Raw genomic sequence first — 8,874 nt, forward strand, 5'->3', positions numbered from 1 at the left:
TGCGAAGATGTAGCTGGTGGGTCCAGCAGTTAGGGGGAAACGTTTTTTTCGCGAAATACGGTGCCCGTCTGGTGGGTCCCTGCTGTCAGGTGGAGGAATCATTGTTTTGGGTGTAATACGGTTGCACTTCCTTACTATGGCTGTGGACCCAGTTGCCAGCCTCTCCACGTACAGTACTCTTCCGATGGAAGTCGTTCCTTGACCACGCCGCGCCGAGAGCACCAAGGCGGTGGACGACGGCGAGGCCTAGGAAGGGGACGACGCGGCAGTAGATGCCCACACGGAGAAGAGTATGATGGTTCACTGGTTCGGCTGCGGTGTGAGGCTGCCATCGCCGCAGAATAACAGGGGGTGTGAGTGAGTAGAGGGATGGCCTGGCCAGCGGTGGGAGTAGTAGGGGCGGTGAGGCCTCCGCGGTAGCATAGCCGGCCACTGGAGGCAGGAGCAGGCGGCATGACCGACGCTGGTTTGGGCGGCTGGAGCAAGAAGACCAGAGGTTGAAGAAGCACTATGGCCATTAGATGGACACCGTACGGTCACTGGAGGTAGAATCGTTCATATTGACTAAGTTGACAAAGCCCTCCGTTCGCATCAACTTAGTAGGCCCACAAGTCAGCCTCCCACTATGGTGGGTCCCAGCTAGCAGGGGGAGTATTCATTTTTTGTGTGCGTAATAGCTGGTGGATCCAAGCTGTCAGCGGGGGGAATGTTTTTTCGCGAAATACAGAGGCCCTTCCGGTGGGTCCCAGCTGCCAGGAGGAGGAATCATTATTTTGCACATAATAAGGAGGCACTTCCTACACGCAAAAAAGGAGCCACTTCCTTGCATGCGGCCGTGGACCCAACTGTCAGCCTCTCCACGTACAGTCCTCTTCCGATGGATGTCATTCGTTGACCACGCCGTGCCGAGAGCACCAAGGTGGTGGACGACGGTGAGGCCAAGTAAGGGAACGACCCGGAGCCAAGGAAGACTCGCAGTTGTTTCCCTCGCGGAGTGGGTATGAGGGTTTACTTGTTCGGCCGCAGTGTGAGGCTGTCGTCGCCAGAGAATAACATGAGGTGTGGGTGAGTAGAGGGATAGCCAGGCCAGGGATGCGAGTATGGTGGGGCCGTGAGGCCTGCCCGGCGGGAGGCGGGAGCAGGCGGTTCCGCCGGTGCTGGTTTGGGCGGCTGGAGCAGGAAGATCAGAAAGTGAAGAAGCATGATTGCCCTTAGATTGACATCTAACGGTCGGACGCTGGTAGATTCGATTGTTGACTAAGTTTCTTTTTTGGAGAAACCTTGTGTACGCATGAACTTAGTAGGCCCACAAGTCAGCCTCCAAATCGGTGGCAGACAACATAGAGCCCATTTGCTATTTTTTAAATAATTTGCAGCCCATTTGCTAATTCTTAAGGAATTTATTACATCCCATTTTCTGCCCAGAACCACGGTCAAAAAGTTCAACCTTATTTTGCATATTTCGATGCAGTCTGAATTGTTTTAATCCAGAAATGATAAACATTTATTTTTAAGAACTTATTGATTTTCCAAAAATAAATCGTTTTTTGTAAGCAAATAAGACGTGGGACAATTGAGTTGGTTTAAGGGAAAACCAGTGGTAAAAAAATCAGCGCTGGGAGGAAAAAAATAAGGATGTAAATATGAAAAGGGAACTTTATGTATTTTCAATATAATAATACGTGTATATGAACTAGTAAAACTATAGGTAGAGATTAGAAAACGGAAGTAGGACATGGCGTTTCAAGAGGAAAATAGAACCGGGCCGTGTGTTTGATTCAGTAGAAAAACTGCCTGCGGATCTACTAAGACAAAATATAACTAACGCCAGTGGGCCAGAGGCCAGTAGATACCTGCTGGATCTTTGTGTGCCCTTGTCGTCATGGGTTGGGCCTATTAAAATCAAAACCAAGCCTGGGCAGTCTACAACCCAGTTGAAACTTGCTCGACCTGAAAAAACAATATACCTGTTGGATTCCAGTTATCAGTGTGTACTTGCAGAATTCTCTCGTTTATTGAGTATGTTGAAGACTTCATGGGTTTCACCATCTCAGACGTCAGCATTATTTTTCCATCGTGATAATAAGTGCATGCACTTGCTTGCGTACGGCCATGGACCTGCTGGTTCCGTACGGTTAGGCTCTGTATGGACAGCCGTCTTGTGGTTCCACGGACGAATTTCATGCAAATTGGATGGTTTTCAGTGAAAGCGGACTAAATTCATTGCATTTTACATATTTATTTTCATTATGGAATATTTTACATATTTCAGCTAATAATAACGGACTAGGCTTTTTTTAGTCCATGGGAGGCGCTTCACGATCGAGGTCGTGGCACTTAACTGTTCTGGAAGGCCGAAATCCATCGCTCCTCTCTTTTAACAATTTGCAGCTGGGCTCGGCATGCCAGAGCCCAGTTCCGATGTGCTGTGTCTAACTATCAGCCTGTGAAACCAGATGGATCCCCTGCGTACTTCGAAGATGTAAAAAATTTGGAGAACTGGGATTTGAATGGTAGTTGCTTATGCTACCCATCAAATAAAAATCAGGTGCCTGAAAATTCGTTTCGAAACAAATGATTCAGCTTTATATCCATGTCGATCCTCGACGTGATGGTTGGAAGCAAATGCCAAGTTCATACCGAAAGATCGTTAACAACAATACCAACTTGCAGACGACCAGGTAGTACAGGTACCAATACCAAACTAACTTATAATCTTTTTAGTCCTGGCCCTAGTGTTTGTCTGGTAGAAAATCTTGCAGAGGACCAGCTCCCGCTCCTTCTCTTGCTCTAGGTCCCCGAGGTGGTACTGGTGCATCAGCCAGTTGGTCCTCTGCTGGTCGAAGTTCTTGTTGGTGTGCAGCATCAGAACCTTTTTGCCGCCCATCTGCCGGCCGTTGACCATCACCGGCAAGGTATTACCGCTCTTGTGCCACATCGCGTGCATGCCGCACTCCGATTGTATCTTGCGACGTGTCCACGTGCCCCTTTTGAACACCCTGGAGTTGCGCTAGAAGAAATGCTTGCTTAGGCCACTCAGTGTGATACCTGCAGTATTATCGAATACAGGTTTTAGTGTACGTAGTTGGCATTTTCATAACATCTTTGGCATGTTGCAGTCACTTGTTTCACGTTTTATTAACTGACAAATTGTAATTGCTTCACTAGGTCTATGTCTAAAAAGAAAAATAGAGCTATAAACAAAGGAATATGTTTGTGCAAGTAGACGGCCGATCGGTGTCTCACCTGGAAGTTTCTCAGGATGGGTGTAGCATATGCCATGCTCGCGGTCGATGGTTGGTATGAACAAATCGATGAGAGGGTGAGATCTCGCGTTGTCAGCACTCAGTTCGGCCTCAAGGTGGTCGATCAACTCCTGATCCATGGGATCAAACTTGACGCCAGCCGGCAGCGCCGTTCAATCCTTCTTGGACTTGCATCGGTTAATTCCAGTTATATGGTACTCAATATATGATCAATCAACTGTTTTAAGTGATTGATGAAAGATTTTGACAGATAAGCGGTATTCTAAATCTGAAGTCCACAATACCCGAACACGCCGCCGGGACTCTTATGTCACCTCACACGCAGCGTGTTGCCACGTCAATTCAATGTGAGGACATGATGAATAATTTGACTCATGTATACTCGTACTACTACTGTAATACTTACTAGTTGTATTTAGTGTCACATTTTAACCATAGGTTTAACTAACAAAATGTCAATGCATGTCACCGAAAATTATACCATTGGAAACTATGTTGAAATATGAATCAAACGATATAATTTTTTGTGACATGCATTACATTTAGTTAGTTAAATTTATGGTCAAAATTTGACACAAATTACGAAGGGGACCAATAAACCAGGAGGGAGGTAGTAGTACGAGTAGCGCAATATACGGTATAGAGAACTAGTATAAATTTAGAAATGGAGTAAGAAGTTACAAGGCTGGCGACAGACTTTGTAGGCTACATGAGTAATACAAAATATAATTCCCATTGGACAACACTTTCAGCAACAAGTACGCACTTGAAGCCTAATCGATATATATATATATATATATATATATATATATATATATATATATATATATATATATATATATATATATGGCTTCTGCACAACATCTCCATCATCATTATTAGTACATCCTACGCAGGTGAGTTAGGATGCACTTGATCCCAGAAAGGTATCTATCCTTCAAACGAGAGGAGTGCTTCAAACTAACAACAGTACATAATATCCAACAAAAGAGGGTCATGCTACAGCAGCAGGATACATGGCTCAGTCTAGATATCAGTACGAATCAAGTTGTGCATATTTGCTGTTGGCACGAACCACATCGCCGCATGTCGGGTTTGCAAAATCCATCCATCGCATGGAAGCTTGACGCCTTTCACACACTGAATATTATCTGGCAACAAGCTGTGTTGATGAATCTGTGGATATGGTGATTCATGAAACCCATGGTATGATGTGTAAACACAGTTCCCGCTGGCGAATGGAAGTTGCATAGCACGGTAATCATCACCGGTGATATGATTGATGATTGGTTGGATGATCGGATAGTTGAGCCCGAGGAACATGGAGTGGTTGCCGAGGCTGTAAACCCGCCTCCAGTTGAATACTCCTGGCCCAACGGAGTTGCGATCTTTCTCGAACACAAAGCAGCCATAGCCATCACAGTCACGAATGCCCCAGGCATTGTACTACATGTGGTTTGATGAAGGAAAAGGCTTCTTCGCGGCAGCGCGTCGCAACGCGCGATTAGCTTAAGGCATTGGATGCTTTCCTACAGGCACAAGGGGGCCCACCACATGTGTCTTCAACATCAAAAAATCACCCCCCGTGATTTCAACCGGTGGGGCCGGGGTGCGCCTTCCATATTTTTATCTCCCCCCGTGATTTCAACTGGTGGGGCCGGGGTGTTTCCTTTTCTATCTCTCATCCTGGAGTATTTAAAATGGAAAGTTTACTTCGTAGCTCCTGTCGGAAATCGCTCATCGCAACGAGCGCGCGCGGAATAGCATCCCTCTTTGATGAAATGGTTTGGTCATTTTGGTACATGAGAATGAGCATCAAATGACCGCCGTCAATTGAACGATCCATAAACCACCTCCCATTGACTGGTATGATTCCAAGTCCTGGAATCATGAAGGCCAACGCATTTGCGTCTGCTGCAACAAATCAAATTGGAGACCAAAGGACAAAAATATACAATCATGTTAAGAGTATGTGTGGAATTAAGATTATTATAAAAGTGACACATATCATAGACAGAGAATTGCAATGCCGTGGTCATAATCATACCACAAGTTAAAAAAATAAGCCAATGGCTTTCATATTCTAGCAATATGTCATGGTTCAAACATCATGTAACAACGAGAGGAAAACAGCGATGACATGGCCTACTCATATTCTACCATAGCACTTACTACTATTCTCATATCAACTCTAAGCAATAACATGCGTTGTTATAAAAATCTTGGAAATGAGAGTAACATATAGCAATCATGAGGTTATACTCATAATATCTATTCTAACAATCATTAGATGCCAATTGTTCTCATATCAACTCTAACAATAACATGTGTGGTCATAAAAATCTAGGAAATGAGAGGAACATATAGCAATGATGTGGTTATAGACATACTATCTATTCTAAATTTGTAACAATCAACGGACAGTCGTATTCATAAGGTAAAGATGAGATGAGATGGAAAAATTACACGATGATAGATTCCACCAGTATAGGCAGCCAATCTGTGCGTCAACCGCGTAAACGATGCCATCATGGACTATAGCATCAGACAGAAATGGAGGCTCAATAGGATTGACGATGAGCCATAACCATGTATGGTGACCGGATTCCAGATAGACTAATCCCATGTTGAACAAGCCAATGAGCTTGTTATCCATGTAGTCTTCTGATGGTGTGGGCACTTCGCAGATTACAACCTTCAGCAAACAGAGGTCGAGCCAAAAGCTCGACGTGTCTCTGATACGTCCATTTTTCATCATGTTTTCTTACTGTTATTTATAATGTTTTTATCCATAATAATGCTTTTTGGAGTAATTCCAATGCCTTTTCTCTCATAATATGCAAGGTATTCACAAAGAGGGAGAATTCCGGCAGCTGGAAATCTGGACCTGGAAAAGCTACGCCAGGCCAACTATTATGCATAACTCCAAACAAGCTAAAATTTCATGGAGATTTTTTATGGAATATTTGAAGAATATTGGAGCAAGTAACTACCAGAGGGGGCCCACCAGGTGGGTACAACCCACCTAGGCGTGCCTGGTGGGTTGTGCTCACCCGGGCCCACCTCCGGTGCCCATCTTCTGGTATATAGGCCATTTTGACCTAGAAAAAAATTCAGGAGAGGACTTTCGGGACGGAGCGCCGCCGTCTTGAGGCGGAACTTGATCACGGGAGAAATCATGTTGGAAGTAATCATGTGAACTTGATATGTGTTCGATATTTTGATAGTATGTATGTTGTGATTCCCTTAGTGGTTTCATGTGAACGTCGACTACTTGAAACTTCACCATATTTGGGCCTAAGGGAATGCATTATGGAGTAGCAATTAGATGGTGGGTTGCGAGAGTGACCGAAACTTAAACCCCAGTTTATGCGCTATTCCGTAAGGGACCGATTTGATCCCAAAGTTTAATGCTATGGTTAGAATTTATTCTTAATACTTTTCTCGTAGTTACAGATGTGATGACCCACAAGTATAGGGGATCTATCGTAGTCCTTTCGATAAGTAAGAGTGTCGAACCCAATGAGGAGCAGAAGGAAATGATAAGCGGTTTTCAGAAAGGTATTCTCTGCAAGCACTGAAATTATCGGTAACAGGTAGTTTTGTGATAAGGTGATTTGTAACGGGTAACAAGTAATGAAAGTAAATAAGGTGCAGCAAGATGGCCCAATCCTTTTTGTAGCAAAGGAAAAGCCTGGACAAACTCTTATATAGAGAAAAGCGCTCCCGAGGACACATGGGAATTATCGTCAAGCTAGTTTTTATCACGCTCATATGATTCGCGTTCGTTACTTTGATAATTTGGTATGTGGGTGGACCGGTGCTTGGGTGCTGTCCTTTCTTGGACAAGCATCCCACTTATGATTAACCCCTATTGCAAGCATCCGGAAGTACAAAAGAAGTATTAAGGTAAACCTAACCATAGCATGAAACATATGGATCCAAATCAGCCCCTTACGAAGCAACTCATAAACTAGGGTTTAAGCTTCTGTCACTCTAGCAACCCATCATCTACTTATTACTTCCCAATGCGTTCCTCTAGGCCCAAACAATGGTGAAGTGTCATGTAGTCGACGTTCACATAACACCACTAGAGGAAAGACAAAATACATATCATCAAAATATCGAACGAATACCAAATTCACATGACTACTTATAGCAAGACTTCTCCCATGTCCTCAGGAACAAACGTAACTACTCACAAATCATATTCATGTTCATAACCAGAGGGGTATTAATATGCATAATGGATCTAAACATATGATCTTCCACCAAATAAACCAACTAGCATCAACTACAAGGAATAATCAACACACTAGCAACCCACAAGTACCAATCTGAGGCTTTGGGACAAAAACTGGATACAAGATATGAACTAGGGTTTGAGAGGAGATGGTGCTGGTGAAGATGTTGATTGAGATTGACCCCCTCCCGATGAGAGCTTCGTTGGTGATGACGATGGCGATGATTTCCCCCTCCCGGAGTGTGACGCCCGGATAATCAAGCTACAGTAACCTCTGCTAATGATGCCACGTCACCTTGGTTACTGTTGATAAGCTCGCGTTAGTTCAAAACGATTCAAATTCAAATTTTAAAATATAGGCAAACAACAAAAGTTTTCAAACAATAAAACTAAAATGTTCGGGTTGTGCCAAATAATGCGTAGGTAATTATGGTGGAGAAACCACACTTTTATAAAATATTTAAATACTATAAGATGAATAACTGTAGATAAAACAATTAACTAAATGCCTTTTGTATTATATAAAATACTAAACTGTTTTGTTTTGGGTAAAACTTTTTATGACAGTGGGTTTAGTGGCAATGCTAGATTTAGGAGTTGAAATTATATTTTTACAAAATTAAAATAAATTGAAAAGTCAAAAGAAAACAGAAAATAAAAATAAATAAAAGGAAAAACAGACAAAACAAAATAAACCCCCCCTCCCGTGGGCCTTGGCCCAGCTAGGCCATCAGGCCAGCCCACCCTTGCCGAACCCCCCTGGGCTACTAACCTGCCCCACCACCAAACCCTAACCCACGACCACTCCCACTCCCCCCCACATCGCCCGCTCCTCCCCCCGATCTGTATCGAGATCGGGGGCAAGGACCAGCCGCGCCCGCGCCACTTGATCCCCTCCGCCCGACGCCGTCCGTCGCCGACGCACCTCGCCGGACTGCCTCCTCCTCCGTGATGGTCTGCCTCCTCTCCGTCGCGCCGTCTCCGTCGTCCCCGTCGACCACCCCGAGCCCCGCTACCCCCGTGCCTACGAACCCCGGTGAGGCCCCGGGCCCTCCTCTCCCCTGTCCCCGTGCGCATGCACACGGACCCGCCCGCGCCTGCGCCGTGCTGCCGTGCCGCGCGCGCCCGCCTCCGCCCGCGCATGCCCGCCTCCTCCTCCTACTGGCGCTCGCGCCCAGCCTGGCCGCTCCCCTGCGCCTCGGGCACACGCACGCGCGCGCTTGGGCTGCATCTCGCTCGCGTGCGCCCGCCCGTCGCCTCCCCTGTCTGCTGAACTGATGCCGCTCCCCGCCAGCGCCGCAGCCGCTCGCAGCAGTCTCTGCTCGCTCGCCTTGCCGCTGCGTTGGCCGCTGCCGGCTGTCCCAC

General features: G+C 45.6%; 1 pseudogene; it reads right to left on the bottom strand.

The window, feature by feature from the left end:
• Nucleotides 1–2,704: 2,704 nt before the first annotated feature.
• On the bottom strand, nucleotides 2,705–3,418 carry LOC120963420 (NAC domain-containing protein 75-like; annotated as a pseudogene).
• Between the last annotated feature and the right edge of the window lie 5,456 nt (nucleotides 3,419–8,874).

The sequence above is a fragment of the Aegilops tauschii genome, chromosome 4 (assembly GCF_002575655.3).
Source record: "Aegilops tauschii subsp. strangulata cultivar AL8/78 chromosome 4, Aet v6.0, whole genome shotgun sequence".
NCBI classification, from domain to species: domain Eukaryota; kingdom Viridiplantae; phylum Streptophyta; class Magnoliopsida; order Poales; family Poaceae; genus Aegilops; species Aegilops tauschii.